Source organism: Balaenoptera borealis (genome assembly GCF_965194805.1).
Source record: "Balaenoptera borealis genome assembly, chromosome: 9".
In the NCBI taxonomy this organism is placed as follows: Eukaryota; Metazoa; Chordata; class Mammalia; order Artiodactyla; family Balaenopteridae; genus Balaenoptera; species Balaenoptera borealis.
The window spans coordinates 22,714,342-22,734,721 of NC_138873.1; the positions used below are offsets into that span (position 1 = coordinate 22,714,342).

General features: G+C 35.2%; 2 protein-coding genes across 2 annotated transcripts in view; one reads left to right on the top strand and one right to left on the bottom strand.

Annotated features, from left to right (window-relative positions):
* The window catches only part of GJE1 (gap junction protein epsilon 1), a 98,314-nt gene that overhangs the window by 67,956 nt on the left and 9,978 nt on the right, over positions 1–20,380 (bottom strand). Inside the window, exon 1 of the mRNA XM_082405583.1 lies at positions 1–20,380. This exon is cut by the window's left edge and continues 9,095 nt beyond it; it is cut by the window's right edge and continues 9,978 nt beyond it. The gene's annotated coding sequence lies outside the window, so the exon portion shown is untranslated.
* Positions 1–20,380, top strand: part of NMBR (neuromedin B receptor) — a 56,331-nt gene that overhangs the window by 35,230 nt on the left and 721 nt on the right. The window contains 1 exon segment of the mRNA XM_082405591.1: positions 1–20,380. This exon segment is cut by the window's left edge and continues 17,425 nt beyond it; it is cut by the window's right edge and continues 721 nt beyond it. The gene's annotated coding sequence lies outside the window, so the exon portion shown is untranslated.

Consider the following 20,380-nt stretch of genomic DNA (forward strand, 5'->3'; position numbering starts at 1 on the left):
GCGACATGATTATCTCCTGAAGATGGTGTTGTGATTCAATGTCATAAGTTATTTGGACAGCTCTTACGGTAACTCTGTTTTACTCTGTAACACCTCATAACTCACTGCTGTCAGCTGAAAAGGGTGGGAGGAAGTCCGCACATCCTATATGCTCTCTTCCATTAGTCCTCCTTCCTTTCTCTCCTAGAAGAGGAAAGCTCTGTCATAGTAATCACTGGTAGAATTTCCTTTTGAACCGCATGGTTTATTCTTTGAATTGTTTTGAATTGGAAACAATTAAATAACCTCTTGAAAGAAGGGAGAAGATTCTGATCCTTTCAGTAACAGTGCATTTATTGTCCAACTTTCTGGAACAAATATTTGCATTAAGACATCCTCCTTCTTCATGTTCCCTGTGGGACAGAAGGCTTATTTGCAACTTGATGAGGTCACCCAAGAACCATCTGAATGTGCCACGTCATTGTGCTGGGTTGGCAACAGGAGGAGGAAATATGAGGGGGAAAATCTGACGGTTAAGATGCAAAATTGGTACAACATCTGTCATTTCCGACAAATGCCAGAAGATGGCAGTCCTATTTGTTCAGGACTTTATGAATTTTGCAAGACCCATGAGTCCTCTTTGGTTTCAACATGATCATAGCTCATGAAGAAAACCCAGAAATTAAGTTTTGTTACTATAGAAACCCGGTGGAATGACTGAAATTTTTTTAAAGAAACAGTCTCAAAAATCAGACTACTAGGAAAGAAAATGTGCTAGAGAAAACAAAACACTTATTCTTCCCCCCTTATAGCAGCATTGAGAAACTCTTGAGCCTTTAAAATTCTTTTGCTCCTTTTCTTTTTTTTTTTTAAACAGAAATATAGTGAAGTTGGCTTTTGAAATCTATTGCTTTAAAACAAATTAACATAATTTGTATTGTTGTAAGTACAATAAACATACAAGGAGGAAACTGAAAGGATTTACTTCAGTACAAGAAATAGATCAGGATACTTTTCATGCTTTTTTGTTGACTATAAATGATTTCAAAGCAGAAATGGTCTAAAACAGTGCTAGATTTAGAAAACAAAATTGTCTTGCTTTCTCCTCCTCCTCAAGGTGTTACTAATGCAGACACTTTGCAGCTGCTTTTGCCATGAACTGATTTACTATTTGAGCTACCAGATGCAATGATCATTTTTGACTACTCCAATTAGCACATTTAACATTAGGGCACTCAACCTCTATCCTCACATTTAGGATTTGATGGGGCCTGTTTTACTGCATTTTAATTTTGCATGGAATCTAACTAGTGAGCATAAACAATACATAAAAAACTGCATTTTAAGAAAGCGCCTTTATTCTCTGTCTTGGGAGTAAATAATTATATACCCATGGGCAGTGACCATTCATGAGAAAGAGATGATCTGCAGGATAATGGAGAGGGGCTAGTGCAAATAAGTTGAATACTATTATACACTGTGTGATTCCCATACTCTAAAACCCTCCTTTTGCTTCACCTGGGATGTATAATCCTCTCTTAAATGTCATAGACCTTATGGGCTAGCATGACCCAAGGCCCTGAACCACAGCTGGATTTCTGTCAAGAGCCTGTTAACTGATCATTGACCCCTGCTACACCCATTGTGACTCTGCCTGTCTTTCCACACCTCTCCTCCACATCTCTTGAGACCCATGCCACTATGCCATGGTCACCCATGGGCTCATCTAGACTGTGGTCTGGTGTCACAAATAGATCCTTGCCTCTATTTTGCTTGTCTGATGGAAACCTACAGCTGTCCTTGCAATTTAATATACTGCTAAATTGTGCACACAACTTAGTTCCAGAATTAGGCTTTGTATCTCTATGTTGCAAATGCTACAAAATGAATGTTACTACATATCTCTTCCCTATTCTGTGACTTTACCTTGGTAGCTCGAAATTGGCTACAGTGGGAGTATTTACCCCATGTAAATTGGCAAGCAATATGAACTAGGGCTTCCCCCCAACACATCCCCAGGAGAACAGGTGTCAAGCAATTATCAGAACATCACTACCCCTCAACGTAGAGATGCAAGAACACAATTTTCCTTTTAAAAAATAATTATATAATGAATGAGAATCCAATTTATGTGGAAATGTAGGCATTGGCAACATAGTAACATAGTTTTGGGATTTGTATTAAGGTATGACAAGAAAAGGAAAACATTAGCTGAGATTCATACGTTTAAAAATAGAAAAATCACATACTGAAGAATTTGGAGCGGGGGTGGAAGAAATGGGTGAAGGTGGTCTAAAGGTACAACTTCAAGTTATAAATAAGTTCTGGGGATATAACTTACAGAATGATTACTATAGTTAGCAATACTGTACTGTAAAAAAATAGTGTCCTGTCAAAAAAAGAATTTAATATGAAGAAACAAGACATATTATAACAGAGAAGGAAGCACTGTCTCCTTATTATATTGGAAAATTTAATATGTACAAGCCTTTCAAAATTTGATTTTTAAAATCATTGTACATTCTGGTGAATGCTTTTGAATGTCTTATGTCTGTTTTGAAGTACTTGTTTCATTGCCTCAAAATGTACAAATATAATAAATGCTGCTTATTGCTGGAAGATGATTCAATAATTTAAAAAATTCAAACTTTAAAGCAAAAAGTGTTGAATCCCAGCAAACACTTATATAACTGCCAGTTTGGTAGGAAAGGAAAAGAACAATAAGAAGCACTGCTATTTGAAAGGTGAAAATGTCACCAAATGCCCTTGAATGCTCTCAACAGGAGCCTGTCTTTATTCTGTCTTTTTCTCTGACATCTTAAAATGAGATCTTTTCAATACTTCCAACCATCTGATAGAATCCAAGAGAAGACTATACCAGCCATCAATGTAAAAAAAAAAAGTTCTTGATTTGGAGCACACAAAAAATTCAAGAAAAAGTAAAAAGTGAAAGGAAGAAAATTTCTCTTTATACATTATAATCCTCAGTGATTTACAGAAAAGTTGTTTTGATTAATGGTATTGTGATTGAATTAGGCTGACATTTCCTCTTCTTTAGCTGCAAAAGCTTATAGTTCTAGCTGTTGTACACCTCTCTTAAACAGCCAGCCACCTGGACAATTTCTATGGAATCCTACATCCTGGATTTGGAGTGATTCCCTGTATTATTAAAACAAACTGGACCTTAGGGGATGCAAAGAAGAACAGCTGCACAAAATCAGGCTTCTCGTTATTTAGAAATATTTCTAAGACACGAGGGATTCTAGTCTCTTTGCTGCCTATGCTTTTCAGGTACACAAAAATAAATTAACATTTTTTTAACCTTATTGTTGGGGTTAAATAAATTAATAGTGGTAAAACCCTTAGAATAGTGCCTGGCACATCGCGTTTGTTATTATTTTTATACAAGTCAGGAACATTTATTAAATTGCTTCTCCTGCCACTAAGTGGACTGCACATGAAATAGGTACAGGGCAATGCAGACCCCTGATGTGTAATAGACAGGACGATTACTGGCACTGTGTATGCACCCCATGTATGTACTCCACGTGTGCACTGGAGAGGACACGCCCTCCATTTTGGTGTGGACATGAACTGTTAAGTTTGAGAGTAGAAGTTAAATAAGGGGCTCTGGAATCATCTCAACATTCGGATGTAGGTTCAGCTACAATTCTAAGTGCTTTCTACATGTAAAGCTGAACAAGACCATTTCACGTGCAGGGTCACACTTAATCCTATGAGTTAGGTGTAACTATCACTGCTCCACAGTGAGAAAACTGAGGCTTAGAGTGTGGTGTGGTTTGCTAAGGATTGCATACCTAGAGAACAAAGAACCTGAATTTGAACCTGTGCCTTCTGACCCCATATCTGGGGTAATCCTTACTCAGCTGGAAGTTGACGTCACGAAGTGGTGCTCCTGGGCTAACTGTTTTCTCTTTCAGCTCCAAAGTTGCCCTGAAGTTCTAAGATGGTGGTCTTCTAGTCTCATGGTATCTGTTGGCATTGAACCAGTCTGTGAGATGCGGATGGGGGTGAGGAAAGCCACAGTTACTGAGAGTAAAAGATGATTGTATATATGAATGACTAGATTATGGCAAGGTTCAGAGGGAAGTTTCCTCCTTATCAGAACAGTTTTCAGGATATTAAAATGTTAAATTAAGCTCCCTAAATGTTACTCCAGTCATCTTAAATGTTGCCAGTTTTTGCTAATTGTTTACTTGACATGGTGGAAATTATTCTCAGGTATAGTTAATGTCATAAAAATGTCTTTAAAATGGCTTAAGAAAGAGTCTGTTTCTATTTCATTCTTATTAGGAGCCAATTATTTTCATACCTCAGATTTTCAATGTTCACTGAACCCCACTTTTTCGTTCTTAGATATTGGTTCACTGTCTTTCATGTGATTCTTTTTGCCTGTTCTGTATTTCTTTGAAATTTTGCTCCATAGACTTTATGTCACTACCAGGGCTGTTCCCTAAGTGAAGCAAATTGGTCAGTGAAATGTACAGCTCATTCACTAAAACCACCTGCCTTCAGTGAGTTGAGGATGATGGATGTTATTACCTAAGACTATTTTATTGCTGCCCAGATAACCGACTGTATTAAAAACTACCATTCTTAAGCATCATTTAAAGTTGACTATTTCTCACAGAACCCAATGAAAGGTCTGTAAAATTCTAAGCAAATATTACACCATTAAGAGAAGCTCAATAAATGATCATCGATTTTTGGACAAAAAACCTCAGCATAATTTTCTGTCTAGAAAAGTTTATCGTACACTTGAAGCATGTTAGACCATGAGGATATTAATTTGTTGCAAGTTAAACATGATGAATACTTCTCTGGGAACCCATTTCTCTTCTAGTTCTTACTCAAATTTTGCACTTTTTCTGAACTTTCTGAAACATTAATCTCTAGAATGGTTCTCAAAATACCATGGATCTCACTGACATGTGGTATTCATTACAATAAAGTGCTGATGGTAAGAGAAGTGATTGGAGAGAGGGAGATACTAGATGCAAAAGAAGACATCTCTGCTGGCCAACTGGAAAAGTGGGCAGTTTAATTCATGTTACATAACATAGTGACGATATTATAGAGTTAAAATCTCAATTAGTGTAGAATCATTGAATGTATGATCCTAGACAGGTATTCGAGGCACTTTGAAAGACATTCTTATGTCACATATGTATGTTTAAGTATGGAAAATTTAATGATTTCTCCTCCTACTTCCTCTTAAACTGACCATACTTAAATGAGGATTCAGCCATGAAATGTGGACACACAGAAACTACACCCAGAATTTTGAAGTCATTAAGGAAAGACAATTATGGAAAGACATGATTCAAACAGGGAATGTTCTGAGACTCTGTATGAGCTTTTCCTACTAGGCAACTGTCTCAGATTTTTTTTCTTTTTGTAAGGAAGTGAAAACCAGAGAAGTGGCATTGAGGAAGGGGACCTGGTCCTTGCAGCAGGGATTCTGCATCTCAGGGAAAGAAAAGTGACCTCTAGACCCTAGAGGGGTCACTGCTGGATGATGCAGCTGTTGATTTGAAGCAGCCGTTGTTACAACATCAGCAACATACCTAAGTGTGTCTATATCTTCTTTCCATTCTTCACTCATTATATTCCACACTGCAATCGGATAACGCCTCTCTTAATCTGAGAAGTTGGTCTTCTTTTTTTCATAAGTAACCAGCCACAATTATAGGCAATGTTAGACTACCAAATACTTCCACTTGTGTGAAGTTTTTCTTTGGGAAATTTTTCTCAAAATGCTCCTTGGAACCATCTGTATTCTGTCATGGGAAGGGGGTTTGGGGAGGGGCTTATGAAATGTGCAAACCTATCAAGTGAGAATCTCTAGAATCTTCAGTGTTGTTCTCTTGGTAAACCCGTTCTCTCTCTCTCTCTCTCCCCTGCTTTATGTAGTACACCTGGGCCTGCATCATAAAAGACAAAGTAAGATCGTATCATGTATATATAGGCATATATTTATATATAGACATATATATATAGGACAAGCTATAAGCTACAAAGAGTCATTTAAATTCTATCTTATAGATTGGATAAAATCATAACAAAAAACATATGATAATGCAATGTGTTAATAAAAATGAATTAGGAATGATTTTAAATGTACATATTCACACTAGCATTTATTTATTTTCTTTCCATCCTGTTGATTGGAAAGTCAGGAGAATCAGTAACCTTGAGGTGAGACAATACCACTGAAAATAAATAGAAATGAAAAAATGTCTTAGATTTTTTTTCCCTAAACATGAAATTATTCTAACTTGATCAGTTTTCACAAGATCATTAAGACAGAAGGAGAGAATCCCGAGAGACAGGTCCAAGCAAGGATTCAATGATAGAAGGCATGTAAAGCTTAGCAAAGTGCTTGTTGCCAAATAATAATAGGAAGACATTTCTATATAATATTCTATATTATGTTGCTAAGTACTATTCTAAGTGTCTTACATAAATTCAGTCATTCACTCTATCATCACAACAGCTCTGAGAGGGAGGTTCTACTAGTATACCCATGTTGCAGATGTAAAACTGAGGCATAACTCCCAAGGTTATGGAGCTAGATGTAATGGAGGTGGGGTTTTTAACCTATACAGACCAGATTTGGAGTCAATGTTCCTAGTCACTACAAAACTGCAACAAAAATGGGGACATCATTCTTATCTTAAAGAACAAGCAGATGTGAAATATCTTGAAACTTTTGCAAACAAAGAATAATATGTAGGGACCAGTCCTACCAGATAATAAAACTTTCTATCAGACTAGAATAATTAAATGTGTAATTTAAATGATTAAACTATAGTAATTAGTGGGTGAAAAATAGACTGGCAGATCAATAGAATAGAACAGCTATCATGGAACCAGTGCCTGTAACGAACGTTAACACATGACAAATGAATCCTGATGATTCAGGTGAAAGAGATGGATCATTCAAAATGCACTCCTTAGAGTATTGATGAACTAGTTTAAAAAATCCATTTTGATTTTATGTTATCCTAGCTCATCAAAATAAATTATAAAAGGATGAAAGAGCTAAACAGAAAATTAAAATTAAAAAAACAGGATATATAGGTGAATGTTTATGAAATTTGTGAATGAAGACAAGCTTTATGAATCTGAAGAAAATCAAACACCTACAAACGACCAATGCATCTTACTGTATGTCAATGCCTTCAAGTCAAAAGTAAAAAACAGAAAACAAACAAGCAAAAAACTGAGTTAAATGAAAAAAAATATGAAAATGTATTTGAAATAAAATGTGACAGATTGTTAGCTTTATTAATTTATAAAGACATTAAACCACTTGACAGAGGGGAAAATACCCTAAAGTAAGTTGCAGATAACTGGATGAGACACAGGAACTATTCACAGAATAGTAAGGCAAATGATTAACTAATATTTGAAAGAGATTACTCTTACTAATAACCAGTAGGTAAATCATAAGTATTATGTGTTATTTTCTGCAAATTACAAAAGATATGGAACATTAACAATTACCCTACAACTATTAGCACAGTGGAGGTACAAATTGCAAAACAAATATTTTAGAAACTGTCAAGAGTCTATGTTCACACAGACTTTGACCCAGAAATTCTTTTAAACTTGTGAATATACACCTTAAGAGCAGATAAATTAGCAGGTTGGGATTAACATATACACACTACTATATATAAAATAGATAGTCAACAAGGACCTACTGTATAGCACAGGGAACTCTACTCAGTGCTCTGTAATAACCTATATGAGAAAAAAATCTCAAAAAGAATAGGTAAATGTATATGTATAACTAAATCAATTCGCTGTACACCTGAAACTAATGCAACATTGTAAATCAACTGTACTCCAATATAAAATAAAAATTAAAAAAGAAAGGAAAACATCAAAGCTAAGAAAAAAGGGGAAAAAATAGTGATCACATCATTTTAAGTGCAAATATTATGTGTGATTTCTTGTTTGCTAAACAGTTTGCATAGTAATAGAGAAATGAATCCACACATGATCTTAGCCAAAAGGCCAAGAAGTGATAGAGAAATGAATCCAAAATGTTAAGTGGTAAAAATTTGAGTAATTTTTTCTTTATTTCCTTCTACGTTTCTCTTGTATCTCTTTTTCACAATGAAGGCCTATTCCTTTTGCACTCAGAAGAGTTCTTAGGTTTTTTTCATTTGTTTTTAAAAAGAGAAAAATAAGTTAGAAAATAAAGGGTGGAGTGGTGATAATATGGAGAGATCATCCCTCCTGGAGTATAGTTGATTTACAATGTTGTGTTAGTTTCAGATATACAGCAAAGTGATTCAGTTATACATATACATATATTCATTCTTTTTTAGATTCTTTTCTCATATAGCTAATCACAGAATATTGAGTGGAGTTCCCTGTGCTGTACCATAGGTCCTTGGTTACTATATATATACTTGGTTACTATACTATATATATCTTATATATAGTTGTGTGTGTGTGTTCACCCCGGTTTGCAGGGCAGAAATAGAGACACAGATGTAGAGAACAGACTTATGGACACTGGGGGGAAAGTATCAGGGGGGCGGTGGTGGTGGAATGAACTGGGAGATTGGGATTGACATATATACATTAATATGTATAAAATAGATAACTAATAAGAACCTGCTGTATAAAAAAATAAATTAAATAAAATTCAAAAATTCAAAAAAAATAAAAGACAGAGCTCTGAAAAAAATAATATAATTTATACACAAAATGTTTTTCATTATGTTCATCTCTCTGTATTAAAATATAAGTGAGTCAAACACAGCATTATAGTTTGTAATTGTCTTCTCAGGAAAAAGAAATCACAGCCCTCATTGACGTTAGTTAATATCTTCAGTAAGAGTCTATCATATCATTAAGTATTATCCCCTGGTATGAATGAGAAAAGATACTCTTACAATCTTTTTAATTGGTTGTTTTACATTATAGCCAGGACAACCATAATTATAGAACTCTAGTCTCAATTTTTCTGTCGTTCACGTAATTTTAGTCAGCTGATTTTTCACATTGAAGAGGTGTTGTTCATTCTGTCAAGCAAATTACCAAGAGCCAGCACTGAAAAAAAAGTACTAATCAAAATTATAAAGTGGAGTTCCATTCTCGTGAGGTTTTAGGCGTTTCTGTGTCAGTCTTTGCATAATGCATGGAGGATTTTGTTTCTTCAGTATTCATGCATGGATAGGGGAATATATCAGAAAGTCATAATCCTCATTTATTCTAGTAAAAACGGTTAGTTTTATAGCTGTCCAGAACATGTTTAGGGCATGCCTGAGACAGAGTTCAGGGCTCTTTTCCTTAAAACTCTTTTTTCACTTTTAACCTGTGGACATGAGCTAGTATTATCTATTATTGATATTAAACTACCACCAAAATTATAATGGTTTAAAACAACAATTTATTATTTTTCTTGATTCTGAAGATTGGATTGAAAAAACTAGACTTTTAAAAAACTGATCACCTCTGTTCATCAAAAGACATCATTAGTAAGAGAAATGACTAGGCAAACCACAGCCTCAGTGATAATATTTGCAAAACATATAACTGTGAAGGGACTGGTACCCAGAATATAAAATGAATGCCCACAACTCACTAATGAAAAGACAAATAATCCAATTTTAAAAATGGGCAAAATATTTTAACAGACACTTCACAAAAGAAAACATTCAAATGTTCTTTAAGCATATGTAAAACTGCTCAATATCATGTCATCAGGAAATAAAAATTAAAAACATAATAAGACACCACTATACATCTACTTGAGTGGCTAAAATTAAAAAGACACAACACCAAATGTTGAAAAGGATGTGGAGTTAACTAAAACGTCCATATGTTACTGATAGGACTATACTGTAAAATGCAGCAGCCACTTTGGGAACGTATTGGTAATTTCTTACAAAACTAAACGTGCACTTATCCCGTGACCCAGCAGTTTCCATCTTTTGTATATACTCAGAGGTTAAGAAAATAAAAAGACTTTTGCAATTACTATACTCATACCACTCTAGGTTTAATTGCTCCAAGCTGGAAAAATCCTTTGTGTACTTCAATAGGAGAATAGATAAATAGGCTGTGGTATATTATTACAATAGAATATTAACTCAGCATTAAAAAGAACAAGTACTAATACATACAATAAGAATGAATCCCAAAATTATGCTGAGTAAAGAAGCCAAACATAAAAGTATATATTGTATGGCTTCACATATATGAAGTCTTGCAACAGGCAGATCTAATTTATAGTGGGGAAAAAGCAAGAAAACAGAACAACAGGTACCTCTAAGCGTGGGCTAGGGATTGACTAGGAAGGGGCATGAGGGAACATTCTGGGGTTAAGAAGAATATTCCATGTCTTGATAGGAGTTAAGGTTATACAAATGTATTCCTTCTTTCAAAACTTGGTAAATATCACTTAAATTTTATACATTGCATTGTATAGAAATGCTACAATTGCATAGGATTAGATAAAGGAAAGGATTTGCAGTACTTCACAGAGCATACTCACATAAGGCTATAACCAAGGCATAGAAAATGGTATAACATGTTCCAAGTATAGGCAAGCATGGGGGCCAGAGGCACTCCTAGACTCAGCTCCCCAGGGGTCTTTTTTTTCTCATGGAATGCACTTGATCTGTGGATTCTGAACCACTGACATGTGAGTGAGGAATCTGAGTTTCAGGAGACCATGAGGAAAAATCTCCAGTAGAATCTTTTATGCCTCTCTAGTCACATTGCCAAGCCAGGGTGGTTAACCCATTACCCCAAGTGTAAGTGATCTTTAAACAAGCTGGTCTTGGGTGTAAAGCTTAAAGTTTGAGATTTAAAGAACACATTATAAATCTTTGGTTAGCTCACTTGTTTTTTTCTTGGTACCAGACATCTAGGCATCTCTGGAGATAAGCATGGAGCTGTCCTGGTTTAGCTATCAGATAATGGTATATTACACAATACATTTTACATTTAAAGGAAAGAGAATATTAAAAAGTTGAACCCTTGTTTATAATATGCATTCTGAAGTGCTTAAGCGGGAGCACAGAGATTCTGCAATTTACCTTAAAATGCATCAAAAACTGGGAGAGATTGTTGGATGGATAGATGAGCACATATGTGGTTGACAAAACATAAGTAAAATGTTAATGGCACAATCTAGGAAGTGAATATACTGGTTTTTATATTAAAATTCTTTCAACTTTGTTGCCTATTTGAAGATTTTTATAATGAGATGTTAGGAAAAATACTTAGTGCACAGGTTTATCAAGTGTGTTAGAGCTTACAGTTTTGAACTTGGAGAAGGGGATTGCCTCAGTAAAAACATGAATGAAACGGTGTCCTTGTCTTCCCTCTTTTACGATTTTTTATCCGGTCCTCTGTTTCCCATTCTGCCTCCTCCCTGCACCAGGTACCATGAGATTTCTGTTCACCACTAACTCTCTCCATTAAGGTTTATTTCAGAATTACTCTTCCTCCAACTCTTGCTTTTCATTTCCTCTCTGCACTAAAACCAGTTAACTGAAAAGGCAATTTACACTAAGGTGCTAAAAACCATAAACAAAGTTTTAATGAGGTCTACTCTCTTTAAATAGTGCTGGCAGCTCTGTGTCTACAGGAATTTAAGAAAATTCCATTTTCCTGAGAAAAAATATGGAAAAATATATGTTCACATATGGAAGTGATTCACAACACAGGGAGGAGTTTTCTAAGCGCAAAAATCAGTGGTATGTCCTAGACGAATTTTGTTCTGGCGAATGAGAACATACTTGACTAGAGGGAGGGCAAGAAAAAGTTTCAAACTGAAGATGCATCTTACAGGAAGAGTAAGCTCTCTAACAAGAAGATAGCATTCTGGGCAAAGGGAATGAAATAAGTAAAGGGACAGTGGTCTGTCAATTTGCTGGATTCTTTTCTGAGAATAAGGTAGGGTTTGTATTGGAGAATTGTGACTTGGCAGAAGTTTTTGAATTTTATTTTGGTTGTATTGGAAAGCAGGAGGTTCAATCTATATGCAAGCTAAGTAGAAATCTTAGACTGTAGCCTTGAGACCAGGATTAGAAAGGTAAAGGGACCATGTGGCACCAAATATGGTTTTATAAGCCACACAAAACTCTACTTCATTACCTGATTGATGTACACATTACATAGATTTTAGAAGTATTCCTATCCAGCTGATTACTCAATGTGATGTTATCTCTGAGGAAGAACTATGTAGAGAGTGGGGCAGAGGTGCTCAGGAAAGAGAGGTGAAAGGTAATATCGCAAACCTAAAAGGCAGATTCTCTAAGGGCACTCATCCAAGTGGTGCAGCAGATAGATATTTCTGTCATGGCAATGTTTATGGACATCTGCATGTCCATAAATAATCCACTGACTAATAGAAATAGATTTTCATATAGGAACAAATGAAAGAAAACCTAATTCCAGAATGAAACCAAAGTCAGTGAGTAAAATAAGTCAGAAAATTTTGGAAAAAAATGGGCAAATGTATTCTCATGCAATGCAAACAAAAATAATGTAGGGATTTTGACTTTTAAGAAATTGAAATGTAATTTAGGTCAACAATTATTCAAGGAGAAAGAGAAGGCCCCTTTGTAATGCCAATATGAAGAGTTTATAATGGAGATAAACATGTATAGCTAGGCCTCAAATAAGAGTAACTATAAAAAGTACAGGGGATAAAGGGAGAAAAATAGCCACTTACAAAAAGTAGATGAATTTAATTTAATATTAATTTAATACCTCTCTTAATCTATGATAGTTCAAGTTGGGCAAAATTAAGATTATAGATGACCTAAATAACATAATTTTAAAAGTGCATCTGATTGGTAAATATCAAACTTTGAACCCTGAAAATAGAGAATACCCACTCTTTTCAGGTGTCCTTGCTACATTCATGATATTGATCATATAAGAGGTCACAAAGCAACCTCAATACATTCTAAAAAACGTAAGTAGTAAAGAATATTTTTCTGACTGAAATTTGATATAAATAGAAAATAATAACAAAACCAGAAAACTAAAGGTACTTCCACTTGGAAATCAAAACACACATACAAACCAACAAAGCAATGACTTCAAACATCTCTGAAATCAATGTAGAGTGCAAACTGGAATTGCAGAATTTCTAGAAAATAATAATAATAACATTACATATAATAATTTATGAGATTCACTATAGGAAAGCACAGAAGAAAATTCACAGGTGTAAATATTTGCATAACCAAAAGAAAAAATTGAAAACAAATAATCAAGCATCTGAATCTAAAGTTTATGAAAAGAACAACAAAATGTGTTAGAAATCAGAAAAAATATAGAATTAATAAATACCAAAGCTGGTTTTTTGGAAAAAGAAATTGATAAATCTCTATCTTACCTATTGAAAGAGAAACAGAAAATTCACCATAAAGAAATCACAAGAGGTTAAAAACTCAGAGGAAAAAAGTAAGTTAAAAAAAAAAAAACATTAAATACCAATTTACTCAGATCACACCATAGAGATGGTCTTTAATCATTTTTACAGCTGCACATTACTTCATTGTATGGGTATACATATTTTATTCAACTAGCTTCCTATTGACAATAATTTAGGATTTCCCAATTTTTGTTTATTTTGTTGTTGTTGTTGGTTTTCTTTGTTTTTTGTTTTGCTGTTACAAATAGTGCTTCCATGAATTCTCTTGTGCATGTCTAATGAATCTCTGGGACAGACACCTAGAATTAGGATTGCTTGTTCAAAGGGCAAATTTTACTGGATACTACCAACTTCACTTACATACTTTTTGTTCCCACCAGTAGTGTATGAGAGTGGCATCAACATCTTTTTTGAAGGAGAGGGGAATTATACAAACCAACTCTAAATCTCATGTGGGGAAATAAGAATAAACAGGAAAACTTTGAAAAAGAAGAGCAATGAGGGTAGAGAAGACATAAAAGTTTTAAAGTGTATTACAAGGATTTACTAATCAAACCAGTGTGGTACTAGTAGTAAACATTTATACAGATTAATGAAATTAATTAGAAAGTATAGAAATAAGTCTAAATTCATATGGGAATTTAGAATATGGGAAATGTTGCTTTCAAGTCAGTGGGAAAAAAGATGAGCTAATCAATAGAGTTAGACAATTAAGATCTGGAAAAAATAAGGACAGATTTATATTTATATCTCATAAGGAATACTAGGATAACATCCAACTCTTTCAAAAGTTTAAGTGTGAAAATTTGAAATCATATGTACTCAAAAAATAAAAGAATTTGCTCAAACTCTTGGAGTGGAAAACTCTTTCTAATTGAAAATGTGGATGGCATAATGGTCTAAGATTAAAAACATTTGGACTCCCCTCCAAAAAATAGCATAAGCAAATGCAGAAGATAAATGACAAGTTTGGAGAAAGTTAGTTTCAAATCTTCTTGTATACTGAAAGCGCCTAGAAAGACACCATCAATCAGGGTTAATCTTCCACTGGAACATGATGCCACAGGCATTCCAGGTGTTTACAACATCCTTTCTAATTGGTTCGGTATCCTTTACTTTTGGTGGGTGATTGTGCCAAATTGTTAACATTTTTGAACATCAAACTTCCCAGTAACTTGACAGAGAAAAGAACAAATCGTATAAACAGTTCACAAAAATAAGGTCAAATAGCTCTTTACCATATGACAAGAACCTCAGTCTTATTCATCATAAAAGCTTGTTGAATGTCTGTTTTCCATTAATCCAAAGAACAAAAATTGAAAAATTTGATATACTCCAGGGTCAGGCTCTGGGGCACAGGCTCTCTCAAATATTTCTGGTAGGAGTATAAATTGGTACAATCTTTATGGATGGCAATTTGCTAATACCTACCAAAATAACAAAGACAAATAGAAATTGACTCATCCATTTGGTTTCTGGGGTTTTATTGCTCTGATATACTTTCATGCCTAAAATATGATTCATAAATAAGGCCATTAATTGGAGAATTACCTGTATTTGGAAAAGATTAGAAACAATCTAAATGTCTACTAGTCAGATCCTAGTTATAAATTATAGTCTTCCAATACAATGCAGTCATGTGCAACTGTAAAATAGATAGATGATAGATAATAGATAGATAGATGGTAGATAGATGATAGATAGATAGAGACACAATATACTTAGGTACACATGAGGATTACCAAGTTTTAGGGCATTCTGATACTGAATATTTATAGTTAATATTAAAACTTCACAGGATTTCATTTTTATTTGGTTGACTCCCTCAAGGTTGTCCTTAGGCTGTTCAGTTCACTTTTAGCTGCTAGTATGCCTGATAAGCCAGCTTTTACTATATCAATATGTACACGTAGGAAGGACTGTCCGGTACTTGGGGCTAGATGTTAGCTCTGCATCTGCTTTTAGGGGAGATGGTTACACAGGAGCACTGGCTCATAGAAACGGTTCCTTTTCCATCTCCTCCTAACAGCCCCAGAGAGGAAGTGATGGCAGCAGGGTTTCCTCTCCCAGCCACATGGACCCCACGCTGTGCAAGTTAGGACATTCCCCCCCTACTTTCTTGCTTGTCCTGAAAGAATCCAAGGAGAGAGAAGTTTGAGGAGCTGGGAGGCAAAAGGAAGAAGGAGGGTGGGGAATAAAGAGTGAGCATTAAGCTATTTAACAGAGCGCCTCATACATGCTAAGTGCTCCATGCCTTGTGTGGTTGTATGGAATCTTCACAGCAGCCCAGTGAAGAGTTCATTCTCATCCCCATTTTACAGATAAAGAAACTGGGGCTCTGAGAGGTTAAGTAACTTGCCCAAGGCCACCAAGATCAAGTGGTTGAGCGGGGTTCAAACGTAGACCCTTCTCTTCCTGATCCTCCTATACTCTTTTTATTAAGGTAAAATTTATATACAGTGACAGGCACAGATCTGAAATATGCATTTTAAGTGTGAGCTTTGAAAAAATGGCTATAACTGTGTCACCACCATTTTCATGTGCTTTTTGGTCCTTGTATAACTTCTTATTTGAAATGTCTGTTCAAGTTATTTGCTTACTTTTCACTGGACTGCTGGTCTTGAGATTTGGAAGAGTTCTTTATATATGCTGGATACAAGTTTTTGTGGGACACACATATTGCAAATGTTTCCTCTCATTCTCTGACTTCCTTTTTCATTTTCTAATTTTTTTCTTGTTTACTTGTCCTATCAACTACTAAGAGGGGTATTAAAACCTCCAACTATTATTGTGGAATTTTTATTTCTCCTTATTTATTTAATTTTTTAACATCTTTATTGGAGTATAATTGCTTTACATTGTTGTGTTAGTTTCTGCTGTATAACAAAGGGAATCAGCTATACGTATACATATATACCCATCCACTCCCTCGTGCGTCTCCCTCCCACCCTCCCTATCCCACCCCTCTAGGTGGTCACAAAGCACCGAGCTGATCTCCCTGTGCTATGCGGCTGCTTCCCACTAGCTATCTATTTTACATTTGGTAGTGTATATATGTCCATGACACTCTCTCACCCTGTCACATCTTACCCCTCCCCCTCCCCATGTCCTCAAGTCCATTCTCTAGTAGGTCTGTGTCTTTATTCCCGTCTTGCCACTAGGTTCTTCATGACCTTTCTTTTTTTTTTTGTCCTTAGATTCCATATATATGTGTTAGCATACTGTATTTGTTTTTCTCTTTCTGACTTACTTCACTCTGTAGGAGAGACTCTAGGTCCATCCACCTCACTACAAATACCTCCATTTCATTTCTTTTTATGGCTGAGTAATATTCCATTGTATATATGTGCCACATCTTGTTTATCCATTCATCTGTTGATGGACACTTAGGTTGCTTCCATGTCCCGGCTATTGTATAAAGAGCTGCAGTGAACATTGTGGTACATGACTTTTTGAATTATGGTTTTCTCAGGGTATATGCCCAGTAGTGCTTCTAAGCAGGAGTGTAAGTCTTTCTATTTTATAAGGTAATTTTAGAGTACTCCCACTCCAGGAAGCTTTAAATTAACTGTCACACAGTGATGGTGAGCATGAAAGAGTTGCATACCAAGAGAGATGAGACAAATCAGAACAACCTGGGAATAATATGTTATCTATTTCTTTATGCAGGAGGGACATGGTTCTCAATACTAATAATCCTTAAACTTGAGTGTACTTCAGAGTCATCAGGAGGGTGTGTTGACCACAGATTTCAGGCCAACTCCAGAGCTTTTGATTCAGTAGCTCTGAGGTAGGGCCAGAGGATTTGCATTCCTATCAAGTTCTCAGGGACTACGACTGCTCCTGTTGGTCCAGGCACCCATACTTTGAGAACCATTGCTTTGCCATGCCTCTTCTGTGAATTTTTATTGGGAAATTGACTAACTGCTTCCTCTGCCCTTTTCTGCCTGGCCTCCCTCCTACCATTTCCTTTAGAATCTTGATTCCTGGCATATATATATATATATATATATATATATATATATATATATATATATATATATATATATATATATATATATATATATATATATATATATATATATAGCAGTCCAGGAGTTTAAAACACTCAGCTCTTAAAGATGTTAAAAAAAAAAAAAAAAAAGAATTCAGTAAGTAACATTTCAATAAGCCAAGTGAATCATCTACCCAGATAGAATTATAGTCATTTCTCATTGTTCTCTGAAGTCTGCCAGAATGAGGATTCTTGAAAAGTGTTCCTTAAGAGGGATGAGTGATCCATTCTTGGGGCTTGGCAAAACTATGAGTGTCTACTGAAAGGAAAGGTTGGGGCAAGACAGTTTCCAAATTTCTCTTTTCCTGGTGTAGATTTTCTCTCCACTACTACCTTCTATGAGTTATGGTTTTTACTTTGTATTATAAAACCCATTTTTAAGGGAAAATATAAGTTAGGAATAAGAAGATAAAGGAGAGAGAGGAGGTGGGGAGGTTGGAGGCAAAGTAATACCTACTTATTTGAGATATTATCAAAGAGTGTGACTAGGTCTCAGTATCACAATCTCTAGGTCCAACCATGTTGTTGCAAATAGAATTATTTCGTTCTTTTTTATGCCTGAGTAATATTCCATTGTATATATGCAACACATCTTTATCCACTCCTCTGTCAATGGACATTTAGGTTGTTTCCATGTCTTAGCTATTATAAATAGTGCTGCAATGAATATTGGGATGCATGTACCTTTCTGAATTACGGTTTTCTCGGGATATATGCCCAGTAGTGGGATTGCTGGGTCATATGGTAGTTCTATATGTAGTTTTTTAAGGAACCTCCATACTGTTCTCCACAATGGTTGTACCAATTTACATTCCCACCAACAGTGTAGGAGGGCTCCATTTTCTCCACACTATCTCTAGCATTTATTGTTTGTAGATTTTTTGATGACAGACATTCTGACTGGTGTGAGGTGATACCTCATTGTAATTTTGATTTGCATTTCTCTAATAATTAGTGATGCTTAGCATCTTTAATGTGATTTTTGGCATTCACTTTGCTGTACACCTGAAACTAACACAACATTGTAAATCAACTATAATCCAATAAAAATCTTTTAAAAATTGTCACATCCACCCCAGCCTTCAGAAACCACTACCCTGCTCTGTCAGCAGCCATTAACATTGAGGCAAGTCCCTCCATCAGCAAAGAGATTTCAAATCACTAAAGGTTCAAGCGATGGTTAGCATTTTTAGAAATAAATTTTTTTTTTATGTAAAAAAAGGGTGTGACTAGGAAATTGACAAGAAAAATTCAAATAAACATGAAAATATATTCAACCTCACTGATAATAAAATAAGTGCAAATTAAAGAAATAGTATAGTACCAGACTTTACTTAAGGAATTGGCAATACTTTTAACAATGATGATTTGTGGTGTAGTAGAAGGTGCAGCAAAATAGGAGTTTTCAGACATTGCTGATGGAGTGTATGCTATAAGAAGGTACGAATGATTTAAAACAATAAAACTCAGTCTTTATATTATAAAGTGTCATGTTCAAAGTTCATGTATTCAAAAAAATTTCCCTTCCATATTACTTTCCTCTTTATCTAGATTTTACTGTCCACAATTTGACCAGAATACTTTCCTTTTTAATAGGTTAGATGAAAGAATATGGTCACAGAAATGTGAACTCAAATCATGGGTTTGACGCTGGGAGGCAAGCATTAGAGTATTTAGTCTAAAAAATGCACGGGGCTAAGACACAATAAGGAGACAGACTTAGATTTTTGGATATATAGAGAGATAGGTTATCATAAGTATGAAATATGTACATGACTACCTATCAGTGGAGAATTATTGATTGGCAAATATCAGAAATATTTCACTAATGTAACACCAGATGAGAGGAAAATCCACTTGAATCAACAAAATAAGAGAAACAGAATATTCTTTTCAACTGCTATTCTACTGCTTTATTGTACAAATTGTAACATTCTAAGCTAATAAACTGGTGTGAAGTTAAAAATGATTTGAATTGGTCCATTAGTTTTTCTGTTATTTTATGTTAATAAAAGTTCTAAGTACTTGAAAACAATTTATTTTAGTAAGTAGGATAAATTCTCCCTCTCAAGTCCTATTTATATTATTCATTGGCTGTAGCAAACCTTTTTCTTAGACCAAATCAAAATAGCCCCAGTCCTTGTTTGAATGATATCATTTCGAATGACTGGAATCTAACTTAATTACTTTTATTACACTGTGTATATGAATAGCTAACTGAACATGAATGATCAACTACCAAATGGTGGGGCTCAATTTTGTTATAGAAAGACCAACAGATGAAGAAATTTTTTATGAAAGCATTGCATTTGCTGACTGTGTCTCAGTTTTCTTTGTTGTGTGACAAATTACTTTAAGATTTAGTGGCTTAAAGTAACATCCTTTATTTTGTCAATGATTCTATGAATCAGCAATTTGGGCTAGGTGTAGCTGGTTAGTCTGGTCTTGGCTGGACTCCTTCATGTGACTGTGGTCAGTGGCTAGGTCAACTGGAGGCTAATTGTCTAAGGTGGCTTCAGCTCATGTCTGCTCCACATGTCTCTTACCCTCCAGCAGGCAAGCCTGGACTTGCTCACATGGTGGTAGCGGACTTCCTAGAGACTGTGAAAGTATGCAAAAGGGACCGGTTTGGCATTCACATGAAACTGTTTCCTCCACATTCTAATGGCCAATGTAAAAGTAACAAGGTCATTCCAGATTCCAGGGGTGGAGGATAGGCTTCACTTTCTGATGAGAGTCACTGAGATGCCATTTTTGCAATCTGCTGCAGACTTATAGGGTTTTTTTCTTTGACACAAAATATTCCATTAGTTGTCAAAATCATTTCAGCTAATCTTTTTCATGACATGGATTATTTGTTGCCATGGTGAATTCTGGTGAAGTTAGTTGTTTGGTTAAAAATATAG